A 13,096-nucleotide genomic window follows, 5' to 3' on the forward strand; every position below is an offset into this window, starting at 1 on the left:
TAATGATAGCTAGCAACTAGCAAAGGGTATGGAGCACAAGTCTCTGCCTACTCAGTTTACAAAATCAGAGATTTTGGAAAATCCAGAAGTGTCCAAAACAGCACAGTTAAAACAACAGGACTGTAATGTTCAAGGAAGTTAAATTGCAGGATATTAACTGAGGGTCAGTCCTAATGGTGAAGGTTTTATACGTGACTTTACGGACGCTGATGCTGACAAGGTTATGGGTAGTGTCACCTGTCGTTTTAACCAAATGCTTAAAGTTTGGAACTTTGAATTTGGAATATGTACGTCAACTTTCTGCAATGACTACCGAGGTTTTCCCGTATTTCTTTCCCAGAAGAGGAAAAATATGCAAACAGTGGCCAGTCAAAATGCAAATAGTAACCAGTTATGATGATTATTCGTTTTGAAGATTCTTTTAGAAAGCGTAGGATGACGGATGATGACTGATGATAATGATAGAAAAGTATCACATAATAAGTTAGAATTCCTACCTGCATATCCAACAAAGAAATTCTGTATCTGTTGCACATAAAGCCAATGAATAATATAATAATCTTTGTTCCAAGCTTTTTATCTGAAATATTTGAACACTGCTTGATAGTGCACAAATGAATGCATTGCTGTCAATTGCCGCGAGGAATTTCTTCATTAACACTGTTATATTCAAACTTCGTACGGCTTTTAGCCAATACATTGGATGGTACGCTTCGATTGTAATTGACAGCTACGTAACAACGTCCGCAATGTATGTCATATTAATGAAGCAAGCTATGATTCGGACTAAGTGGTGATGCAGACTGATTTATGGGTTTTTGTACAGGATGTTCTATCTACATCTTTAAACATAAAACGTAACACACAGCGAACGCCGCCATAATTCTCATCAGATAAAGAACCGCGCAAAAAGCTGAGATTCTCTTTTAATTACATATTAGGTACATACCTACGTACATTTTCATTAACGTTTACTTCTAGCTATATTCTAGATATGTGCACTTGTGCAGCACATAATCATTATTTTGCAATTGCCTAGAAATGAATATGCACTTATCCAATTACGCAGATATAATATAATAATGTTTTCTACTATGCCCAGACGTGATTGAGTAGATAGCTCGCAAGGGCAATGAATTTATAATACCCATTTTTTATCAAGTACTAAATCCATTTCGCAGCAACGTAGGCAGATAGAAAATACATATCAATAATGCATATGTGTAGATAGTAATGTGACATTCGTTGCTTTGTGTGTGTGCGTCTAGATATCGCGTCCGTTGCCCCTTAACAACTCGGTGACATTGGCGGAGCACAAATAAAGTGATAACCGCACATAAATAATAATGTAGATAGATACACCGCATCTCTGTCTATAAACAACGTATGTCATCATTATTCATTCCATTCGTTTATCTAATTTTCCCATGAACGAATTGAACGATTCAGATTTGTATTTCTACGTTACGTGATATTGTGTGAATTCATCGAAACTTATTTCTTATTCTACTTGGTACTGTCAAACTTCATAAAAATATTACTTATAATTCGAAACATGGAGGAAATTCGTTCACCGGTGTATGAATACACCCAAACCAGTTTTCATGTTCGCGGTACCAATCGAATCGAATATTCTCGATTGGATAAATCTTATAATCCACATTCACGTCTCTACGGCCGGAAGGAATCGTTACCGTGGCTATCTTCTACTGATCATTATTTGAAATTCTATTTGCGGATTTATTAAATTTTATTTGGTTAAAGTGTGAAACATTTCAACGTCTAGTGCAATAAGTATTCAAGAGTAATGTACATTTAAGCCGGCATTCAAGCGAGAAAAAAGATAGGTGGTGGTTGTCAAGCGATAAAAACTCGTTGCCTCTAGACGAGGCCGTGGCGTTTCGATTATTAAAGGTAATCATAATCTGTGTACACTCATAAGTTACGGTACGTGTACATGAGCGCGTTAAATAAATGTTGTCAAGGTGTGAGATCAAACTGTTTGTTTTTCACCAACAAAAACGAGTGGGTGCGAACTTGAAAGACGAGATGATTGAATCATGAGTAACGTGCTTGATCCATGGTGGTGCAATGATCTCATGACATATCGCAATAAGACAAATCAAACTACAAATCTCGAATATCAAATAAGCCAACGTCTTCCAACTACAGAGGTTATCGTGACGTCACACACTTAACATATAATAAAGCCACTTGGCTAATGTTCGACATAACAAAAAACTCGGTAATATTTAGAGTTGCGATCATAGAACTCTGCGCAGAGGCTATTCATCTAAACACACCAAAATACAAAGTGACGTAATCTGTAAAGTTTAGTGAACGCTGGCGGCGGTGTGCGCGCGCGCACGTTGCCTCGCTCTAAGTCTGTGTGCTCCCAAGGTCTGCGCTTGATCAAGGCCATCGGTGGCAGGAAGCCTCGCATCGCCTGCTTGAGATTGCTTCGCAGTATTCGCTATTAAGTTCATACTTACCTTGTTGCCTCTCACAAACTTTGTCATGATTCACAAATTATTTCGTGGTAAGCATTTGTGGCGTGACTTTTTCTTTTCTAAAAGAAATATATATTTTTTATAATCAATCATACGTTACCGGCAATAATTTTAGAGGCACGGTGTTTTCGAGTTTCGCAGCACGTAGAATTGCGTCACTTGCGACTGTAAGGACAGGGACGGATAAAATATTTAATCAAATGCCAACAGAGCGATGCCAAAAAACTGCATGGAATGTTGTTTACACACTTTATGTTGGAGACTTTTCATGCGGTTTGACAATAATGCGCGATTGATCGCTTTGTATGTAAATTAGTGTCATGTGAAGGAGCTATTTCCGATAGACATCCTTACTTAATTTTATTGCAGAATATAGAAATCGTGCTTGAAAGTTGTTCAGTAAGTGGGAATAACAATGATTTTATAGCTGAAGAAATCTATAGAATTCCTTCCAAGAATCCAATATAAAGTTGATACTCAATAAACTTTATACTTGTTATTTAAATGATAAGTAATAATCTGGTTCATTGAAATTTGATTAAGACTGATGGAGTTAGCGGATTTAAATAATAAAGTACAGTCGTAAATCATTTCTTAATTATAGCATTTGAAATTCATGTGGCTCATTCAAGCATTCTGTGTAGTTTTGTGTAACTGTTGTAACATCATGTTAAGTAGAACTTGTGATGGACTTACAGAAGCTAGTTAATTGAATAAAACATTATGATTAAAACAATCTAACATAGTATTATTCCAGTCATGGGAAGTGAGTTTGTGTTTTTGTAGCGTCAGAAACGTAATTATTGTCAGGTAGCGATGGATCCGCGATAATGCATGTTTTTGTTCTTATTTCCTCACTGGAACTAAAATGGGAATAACCCGTGATACACCTTTTCAGTATATCTTTAGGTGTGTTAGGCCAAGGTCACTTTGAAATAACCTAACATTACATCAAGAAAGTGTATTTTAAAGGTAATTAGGAAGGTGATTCGTTGTATTTATGCTACTGCTGTTTTTATTGTATTTCTATATAAAATAAGTGAATGTACTTTCACAATTTTCTCTTTTTCTCACCCGCACAATCCCTTTCCCACGCTTTTTATGCCATGTTGAACTTATTCCTCTCAAAATGTTATTTAACCCAATATGCTAAGGAGCTTAAGACATAAGACACTTAAATCCTTATTCAATAAATAAAGACTCAATAAATTTCACACGTATATGATTAAGGATATTTCTTTCCATACACATATTTCTCGCTTATCTGCGAAACGCCCACGAGTATGCCGCCCTGGCGGGTCAGGCCTTATTTTTCCCCTTTCATTCGGCAATGTTCGGGTGCTTTCGGCACTGATGCGCGATAAAATTGAAACGCCAATAAATATGAACGGAATGAGCCATCATTATTTTTGCATTTACGTTAAAAGAGGACGAAAATCGGGTGGAAAGAAATCTTACATGAATTATGGGTTAAAAGATGTTATAAAAACGTTCCAGACGCTATTGAACTCTTTTCTATTCAACCTCTATTTATAATCTATTCATTATCTCCTCAGCTTATTGTGTTACTTACTATAATAATGTACATTTTATGTAAAATGTTCGTGTATTTGACAAAAACCACAAGTCTTGAATGCAAACAGAGTCTTCTTATTATACTATTTCAAAATAAAATAGTTTATTATTATATTCAGTCTTGTAATAAATGTAGCTGTTAAAGATTATAACATTTTATAAAATGTCTGTGCAATGGTCGAGTGAAACTGAAATATTAACACTTTTCTTGTGTATAAATCACAAGTTTTATTATATTAATGTTAGAATGTATTCTGACATATTTTGGCAGTCTATGATTGAATATATACACTTATAATTTGGCTTTTAGTCGATGTGTTATGTTAAATTAGGCCTGAAAATAAAATTTGTCTCATAAACGACGTACGATATTTCAGAAACTTATTTTATTTCGTACCTTGTTATTATATTTTTAGCTTACATCTGATTCACGTGATTTAAGGCACTTACAAAATTAATTTTGAACACTAAACGAAAAAATCGTTTTTCTTTGCTTCGCTAAATGGTCCAAAAACACCCGTTTTAAGGGCGTTGCCGTGGTTCTTGGTAATTTATGTGTATTGTGTGGAACAATTATTATTTGCGAAGGTTTTTTTTATTTTTTCCATCGCGGCAAGGGCCCTACTCCACCTCTTTAAGTACCGTTCGGCTCTTATCTTCGCATTAAGTTACCAAACCGTTACTTCCCACCTCGGGTTAATATCGTTCAGGCATGTGAGCAAACACAGAACTCTATAAAAAATATTCTATTGCCTCTTTAAGTAAACTGACCTACCATGCGATGGGAATTAAATTATACGGTAACATCGCTTTTTGTATGGCAACACATATTATTAATTCATTTCATAAAGTTATCGATAGACCTAGGACCCGGGGGTAATTGGCGTAACGAAAGTCATTATTTTAAAGTTAAATAAAAGTTAAAGTTAAATAATAAGGATAAGGTTAAAATCGTTACATACTTTTAAATTAAGAGTAATTAATTTTTATCATTCTAAAGTTTTAAACGGAACCAAGAAGAAATTAGTCATCACTGTTTCCTCTACATTTCTTAGGATGCATGATGCAATTTTCCTTTAACGGTAAAAATATCATGAGTAGGTACTGTGGTAGGTACAATTACTACATAACATATTTTATGTATATCTCGCAAGTTTTTTCCTGCAATAAATTGCATCACAAAGTGCACTTGAACTCGTGTAGTAAGGCGTTGTACCAGGGAATAATAAGTTGCAAGGTGATCATGCTGTCGCGAGCGAAATGTGTAAATCGTTTCTCTTAATCGACTTTCTAACGCGCGTTGGACAGAAGGCACGTCTCGTCAGGCCTGCCTAGAGGCGTTACTAGTTCTGGGCGTTTTCTACGGGACCATTTGGAGCCTCTGGTGGTGTCTTGATTGATAGAAAGTCTAAACGTCACATAACACCGCCCCCACTTACTCAAGTCGATGACGTGCCGAATCATGGGGAGAATATTATTAGAAAAAAAAGCAGGGAGAATTACGTAAAAAGATTTTTAGAACACTTGGAAAGTGTTACATCAGAAACACGGGAATTAAATAATATTATTGTTTTGAGTGTTTGAGAAAATTCCCATGTAATTTTAACTTCCCAAAATCCCTGCGGCAAATCTGACATATCAATTTGACAAGCATCGCAGGCTCTAAGCCGATTAAAATTTTAGGCTTCGGTCGGCACACAACTTGTCAACTGGAGATTAAAACTATACACAGATGGAAGGTATACGCATTCCGAAATGAGTATTTATGATGCAGATCGAATAACAAAAACGAAACGAGTTTTTGTTGTGTATAAAACCTGCTTCTTACGAGCAAGATTCAGGTGTCCCGTCATCTCAAAGGCTATTTAGAATGTTTTGTTCTCCAAAACCAGACAGCACAAAATTTACACAAGACGAAGTAATATTAAAACAAATACCAAATACAAAACCCTTACTTGTAGCCTCAAAAACTAAAAACACTCAACAAACAACAGGCTCCTTTAAAAAAGGTCTCAAAGGAGCTCTCATACATGTTTAATAAACTACACTGACGGCAATTCTTTAAACAGGACAGGATTCTCTGTTTCACGGTCACACCGTGAGACGGGACCTTGAGGCTACAGATATGTGGTTAACGTTACCATCCTCGGTGCGAGTACACCTGATCAAACACATGGGCCGATAAGCGGGACACTTGATGAGCCTACACTGATAACAACGCCTTCCTGGATCCAACACACTTGAGCATTACACACTTCAGACTACGCGTTTGATTGTGCACAGACCGAAATGTAACATTAGTTAATAGTGTTAAGTGTACATTGAACATGTGTGGCTATATCTGTTATTCGAACATAGGTCCTTGGTATTGCTAGCTAGACAGTACGGCTTTTTTCACGAACAAAGGTATTGGCATTCTTGTGTTCGATGTTTTTTCCTTGGAAGTAACAATAATTTTAATGACCGCAGAATTCTTCAGTGTAAGGCGATTGCGAAGCGAGACATTATAACAACATTCCACAAAAAAGCAAATGTCAACTTTTTCTTCCATTCTTGGAACAAAATAGAAAGAAACATATAAGAAGGCGTGAAGGCAACAAACATTATGGCCGACAAGTGCAGCGCTTTGAATAAGTCCTATAAGTCCTCGTGTTATAAAGCAAACTGCGAGACGTTGCTGCACAAGTGGTTCAGTAAAAATCAAAACATTGAAAGAGTCTCGTTTCATATGCAAATCGCTATTGATATGTGCATGCGAGACACACAGACGCTGCATATAGCTAACAGCAAACTGCTGCAGAGAAACACAATAACTTACATTTTACAGACGCTATATTTGCCGCACAGACAGAAACATGTAGGAGGAAAACTATAACTACAAAGGATAAAGATACGCCGAGCTTGAAGAAATAAAACTCGCTGGACAGATATGTAAGCACAAAATAATTTACGGCTTAAAGGGCTATAACATATAGGCAAGTTTTTTATGATATATTTTAAGTATCCAAGACATTTTATGACAGCTCCGTTCCATAAGTTTGCTGAACTTGAAGCGCATGTGTTAGTGTTAGAACAGACTACTTTTTATAGCGGCTATTGTAAGTTATTGTGAGGCTGTTTAGTATGCGACGAGTCTCCGAGCGAAAAACTGATACAATGTGGACAGGCAAATCGGTAGACACCGACTGAGATAAATAGACACCGGCTAGTCACTACAACATGCATGTCTTCCAAAAATGCTCGTAAATTTCAACTGCAAGTGTATACGTTCGTGATCGCTCCATCGAATGCCTTTAAAATGCGGCTATAAAATGAAGAAGATCGAATGGATAACAAAGCGGGATTAATTTACTATTTCATGCTTTAACATGCGAACGTGAATATAATGTTAGATGAGCCGAGTGGCCAACTTACAGCATTCAATACGTATTATAATGACAGTGGAAGGACCTAAATGTCTTTTCCCTTTAATTCAATACGACCCGGGCGGAATTGATGTCCTATTATATGCAAGCCAGGCAACTTGGCCACGGTCAAAATTTCAATAGCCCAGAGCGATTGAGCTGGTCGGCACGTGTAACTTTTTGTGCAAAACTCCTTGGAATTCTCTTAGTTGAACTTCAAAAAAGGCTTCGGGTTGAATATCTTATTATGCAACAATTTAATAGGTTTCGGACTATTTTGGAGATTTTTAGCTGTAAAATTAGTAACATGTTCGGAATTATAGCCGTCATCAATCATCTTTGTATCGCGTGTTGCTATGTTTGTGCAGTTTACTTATGAATTAGGTAATCCTCGCTGATAGCAGGGACAGGCCGGAGATGGAGTGAATGAATCAAAGCGGACGCTAGTTAATGTCGTAGTAGAAGCAGCGAGTAGAGCGGTCGCGTCGGCAACTTTCTACGCGACCTCGAAATGCTGCATTCACTTTCCTCACGACTCGACACCGGTTACGCAACCGACACCACGACCGACATATCGACGCTGCGCGTGCGCCGCCTCCTCCGACCTACGACGACACTCGCTATTCAGAACACATAAGTACACTAAAAGACACTTCAATCGACGCTCGACACCATCATTAACGAGCACCTGCTATAATCAGTCCCCTCTTAACTTCCAAACAAACAGTTCATTGCATAACATCGCGTAACAAAAACCCCAAAAAAACATGGAAGCACTCAACAATGAAGGGTCCTGGAACTCCTGGAAGAGTTATAAAATAAGTTCGCAATTTATTCGAAGGGCAAATAAAAACGCCAGGTGCCATGCCTCTTGCGTCCAAGGTCAGCGTTTCCTAGAGGTGCATGTAGGTATTCTTTTTATTCGTTGCATGTCCCTTCGCCGGGACCGGCTAGCGTGCTACAAACCAGTTTGATGCTGATCTCCATTCCACTGGTAAGGCTGAGCGCCTATTACACTAGGAGTTTTTATTTCTCTGTTTAATGAAATCTATGTAATTAAACTACGCTTTACTGTTTCCACAAGTATTTTAACGACATTTTAATTAGTCTCTGGAATTCAAACGAACCATACTCGTAAAAAGACGAGAGTTGCTTTTCTGCATAGTAACAAATTGAACTTCAATCAAACGATTCGTAAAACTAGTTTTGAACATCAATCATGATTTATTATAACTTGTTTTATAACTCTTCATTAAATTCAGAACAAAATACAGCAAATTGGTAGGTGGGCGTGGAACCTTAGCCCGTTGTCGGTAAAATTGGTTAAGAAACAGGAACAAAACAAAATGCGGCTTGCGAATTTGGCCTTCGACAACTGCAAAGCGCGCCAGCAGGAAGTGGGGACGGACTAAGTTTATGTAACCTAATCACCTGCCGGGACGAGGCCAGGTTCGCCGATTCAAAAAACCCAAGGCCAAGCCTGGCACAGCGAGCTTAGTCCTAATATGTATCTAACCCTCCCTTACTTCAGTGCGTTCGTGTACAACAGGATGTTGCATAAGCTTTGTTGTTTTGTTATTCTTCGTGTAGAGTCCGCATCGCATTTTAGATTAGTTTTTTGTGCAGACGCGGGCGTATTCTTCTTATTACACGAGACACACGAAATTGAGCGTTAATAAATAAAACTCTAGAACTGTTTTTAAAGCCAACCACATCTCGAGCAGTGGAGAGACTAAAATATTCACTTCGGAGTTAGTCGCGATGCTCAAAGTTTGCTGAGACCATCAAACTATTCTCATTCCCACGTCTCGCGTCGTCGCTACATATCTGTGAGATGCGCTTAATATCTTAAAAGTGTGAAAGTGCATCGTTTTTCATGTAACTTTCCCGATTCAAGAGCGTCTTATTTTGCTCTTTTCAGAGATGCGGGTGACTCGGCGCCAAGGGAAGCAAACTTTTAGACTAAACGACCTGGATAGAAATTGAGTGCTTCGTAATGCAAGCTTTGAACGTGTGTGAAAAGTTAAAAACGACCACTGGGATTGGAAAAACTTTACTTAGAAATGCTTTTCAACTTCACCTTAGATGTGGACGAAGGTGTAAAAACGTGCTAGCATAATAAGTATTAGTTTGTGTTGTGTCATGGAAAATATAAAAAACTCGCGAGTGTGTATTTGTAAACATGTAAAATGACTATTGACAAACGCATCCATATGGGATAGTATCGTCGAAAAAAAAGCTCACCGGGGGAATTCCGTGGTGAGGTATTTCGTGGGTGAGCCGAAAAGGGCACCATCCCCCAGTGCATGGGGCGCCGTTGCCCCTGGCAACGTGCTCTATCTTTGTATCAATGAATACGGCGAGCTCATAGAACGCAATCTCATAATAGAAAATAGACTTGAATAGACAATGTATAATTGTGTTGCTGTTGACATTATTTGAATGATTTGGGGCTCGAGTGAGATTTATAGTCAGCTGCATCTAAAATTAAAGAATTATTATTTTGAAGGAACAAATTATAAAGGATATGAGATGCGGTGTATAATCGTCTTATTTATTCAAGTGTTTAGTTTAATGACACATTAAGTCAGAATTTTATGTCTAAGTTTATTTAAGACATCGTTAAACATGAAAGGCATTATTTTGAAAAAGCATCTGAATATATTATGCGTGAGGAGTATTTTATGTTTCATACATGGCTTCATTTTAACGTGGTTGATGAGCCTCATTACGAATTTAGTATATTCGATAATTGTCTTTCTTTAAGTACATGAGCTGTAGAGACAATCGTCTTAATATAATTTTTTCAGTGTTAATCTCCAGACTTGTCTCTTTCAAGTGTCCACAAGTTAAATTGTCATACAAGAAGGTGTCTACAAGACCTAAAAAAAAACTATTTTAATCGTTTTACCTTTAAAACATCTGTTTTTTTTTTTTTTTTTTTTTTTTTTTTTTTTTTTTATTATCAAAACATAAAAACATACAATTTTCTGTTACAATAGCACAAATAAACCACTGAGGTTTGTCCTTATGCTACGGAAATCGGATCTCAATACAATTGTTGACGAATTATACAATAAAGAATTACAGCACAATCAATAGTAAGTGTGTGAGAATTGAATAGACAAGTACATCACCACGTTCCAATCCCCATGTCATCCAACAGATGTTTTTTGAGAACAGATTTATAATTATTTTTTGTTATTTTATTTCGCAAATCAGAGGGTAGTTGATTAATTAACCGGGGAACCATATAGCAAGTAGTTCTTTCTCCGAACGTATTATCGGCTCGCACTGTACATAACTTGTTTTGAGCGATGCTTCTTGTGTATACAGAATGTTCTTTTTTTGTGAATAAGTATGAATTAAAAAACTGTTCCTTTAATAAATTTAATTTGAATTGGAGGTGGACTGGTAAAGTATTACAATGTTTAAAAAGGCCTAATTCATTATCTTTGTATCGTAATTTAGTTTTTGGTGACACTATTCTCTTTAATATTCGTAACTGAATTTTATAAATTTTGTTGAGGTGTGTGTTATAGGTACGACCATAACTGCTGAGGCAGTATTGAACATGTGACTCCGCCAATGAGTTGTATAGCATTATTTTAACCTTATATGGAATACGTCTGGTAAGTATGGTGATATTTGCAAGGAACTGTCTCAATTTATTACAGACATGTTCAATATGGTTGGTCCAATTTATCTTGTCATCAATGTTAAGTCCCAGGTAGGTATGTGAGTCAGTTAGTTTAATAACAGGGCAACAACAAGATGAGACAGTGTGTAGGCAACTGTGTTCGTGAGCTGTTATATGACAGGTTAACGACTGTTTAAGGTAAGGCGACCTGATATGCATGAGTTTCGTTTTGTTGGGGTTAAGCACTAAACCATTGTCATGACACCACTTACTTAGTGTATTGAAGTCGGACTGTAGTAGCTTGCATGCTTTATTTGGGTCTTTGTCGGCCACCAATAAGCATGTGTCATCAGCAAACTGATAACAAGTACAATGTTCTAAGTAACTGTTCATGTCATTTACGTACGTCAAGAAGTGTAAAGGGCCGATTACTGATCCCTGTGCCGTTCCTTCAGTAGTGATAATAGTGTCACTACGTGTATTTTCGATTTTGACTTGAAAGCTACGGTCGCTAATGTAACTGTTACACCATTCTAGTAGAGGACCGCGTATACCACTAGTCTCAAGCTTGTTTAGGAGTTGTGTGTGGTTGAGGGTGTCAAACGCGCGAGAAAAATCTATGAATAGGGCTAGCACGTGATTTTTATTATTCATGTGTTCATTGACTTGATCGGTAAAGCTAGATAGCAATTCAGTAGTACCTTTACCACGTTGAAAGCCAAACTGATTACGGTGTATAACACCATGGTCACTATAAAACTTGTGGATTTGTTGACACACGTACTTTTCAACGATTTTATCTATTGTTGACAGAATAGTTATTGGTCGGTAATTGTTGAAGTCGTTGCGTTTACCTTTCTTGAAAATAGGTCTGACACAACCCTTTTTCAAAGATTTAGGGTACATACCTGTTCTAACACTAATGTTAACAAGGTTCGCTAGTGCTACTGATATTTCTTTATTAATTACTTTTAGATCTGAGACTTTAATAGCGTCGTCGCCAGGAGCTTTATTGGAGTCAAGGTTTTTAATAATTTTCTGTATTTTATCAGTTGTGGCTTTCTGAAACATTATAGATGAATTTACGGGCTTACAGTCGTTCAATGGGTCTAATAATTTCAAATTACAATTCGGAATTATTTCTTTAACTGCTTTATCAAAACCCCGTGCAAAGCCATTTGTGATTGTCTTAATGCTTAATCCTTGTGCATCGAAAGCTTTCAATATCGCTTCATCGACTGATAACGTTACCCGGCCAAGCATTTGGTTTACAATTTGGTAGACTTTTTTTGTATTTTTAAAATTATGTTCTATGTTTTTTGTATAATATAAATTTCTACTTTTCTCCAATAACCTATGAACTTTATTTCTAGTTTTATTGTAATTTAATCTTATATGAACGTTTGTTGGATTGTTTTTCCACAATTGGAATAGTTCATCACGCTTATCACAAAGGTTTTTAATATTTTTATTCATCCAAGGTACTCGAAATATTTTACGACGTTTCTTGCAAATACTCTCCGTATATGATTGGTTGCGTGCAAAGGTAAAAGATTTGCAAATAAAATTATAAATTTCATTTGAGGACTGCATATCATTTGTTAGAGTCCAATTAACCTTACTTAACTCGTTATAGAATTTATTATAGTCGATGCTGACTTTCATGGAGGCACGTAGGTATGCGCATATAATATCGTGGTACAAACAAAAGATATTCAACAAACGTGTCCAGGCGCAGGTGCAAAACTTAACAACGCTATACCTATATATGTGTTATGAATTGTGTAAATATAAAATTGCGTTTTTCTATAGCATCTCTATAATTTTACACAAATACACTTGGTTTCTCGCTCCGTAAGGAAATTCAGGATGAAAAATACTGCGGTGAATCTACATAGGAAATATCACTTTTGTGTACCATGTTTCATGAATATCTATTCAATAGTTTATGAGTAAAGACAAACAAA

The 13,096-nt window shown here is 36.7% G+C and overlaps 1 long non-coding RNA gene across 2 annotated transcripts; it reads left to right on the forward strand.

The window, feature by feature from the left end:
• The first annotated feature begins 6,221 nt into the window (after positions 1-6,221).
• LOC124631108 lies at positions 6,222-10,305 on the forward strand. Of its 2 annotated transcripts, none has more exons than XR_006984477.1 (2): positions 6,222-6,491; positions 9,411-10,305. It is a non-coding gene; the product is annotated as an uncharacterized LOC124631108 (long non-coding RNA). The 2 variants fall into 2 exon arrangements; XR_006984478.1 differs by lacking the exon at positions 6,222-6,491 and adding an exon at positions 8,420-8,483.
• The last annotated feature ends 2,791 nt before the right edge of the window (positions 10,306-13,096 follow it).

This window comes from Helicoverpa zea, chromosome 6 (genome assembly GCF_022581195.2).
Source record: "Helicoverpa zea isolate HzStark_Cry1AcR chromosome 6, ilHelZeax1.1, whole genome shotgun sequence".
NCBI lineage: Eukaryota > Metazoa > Arthropoda > Insecta > Lepidoptera > Noctuidae > Helicoverpa > Helicoverpa zea.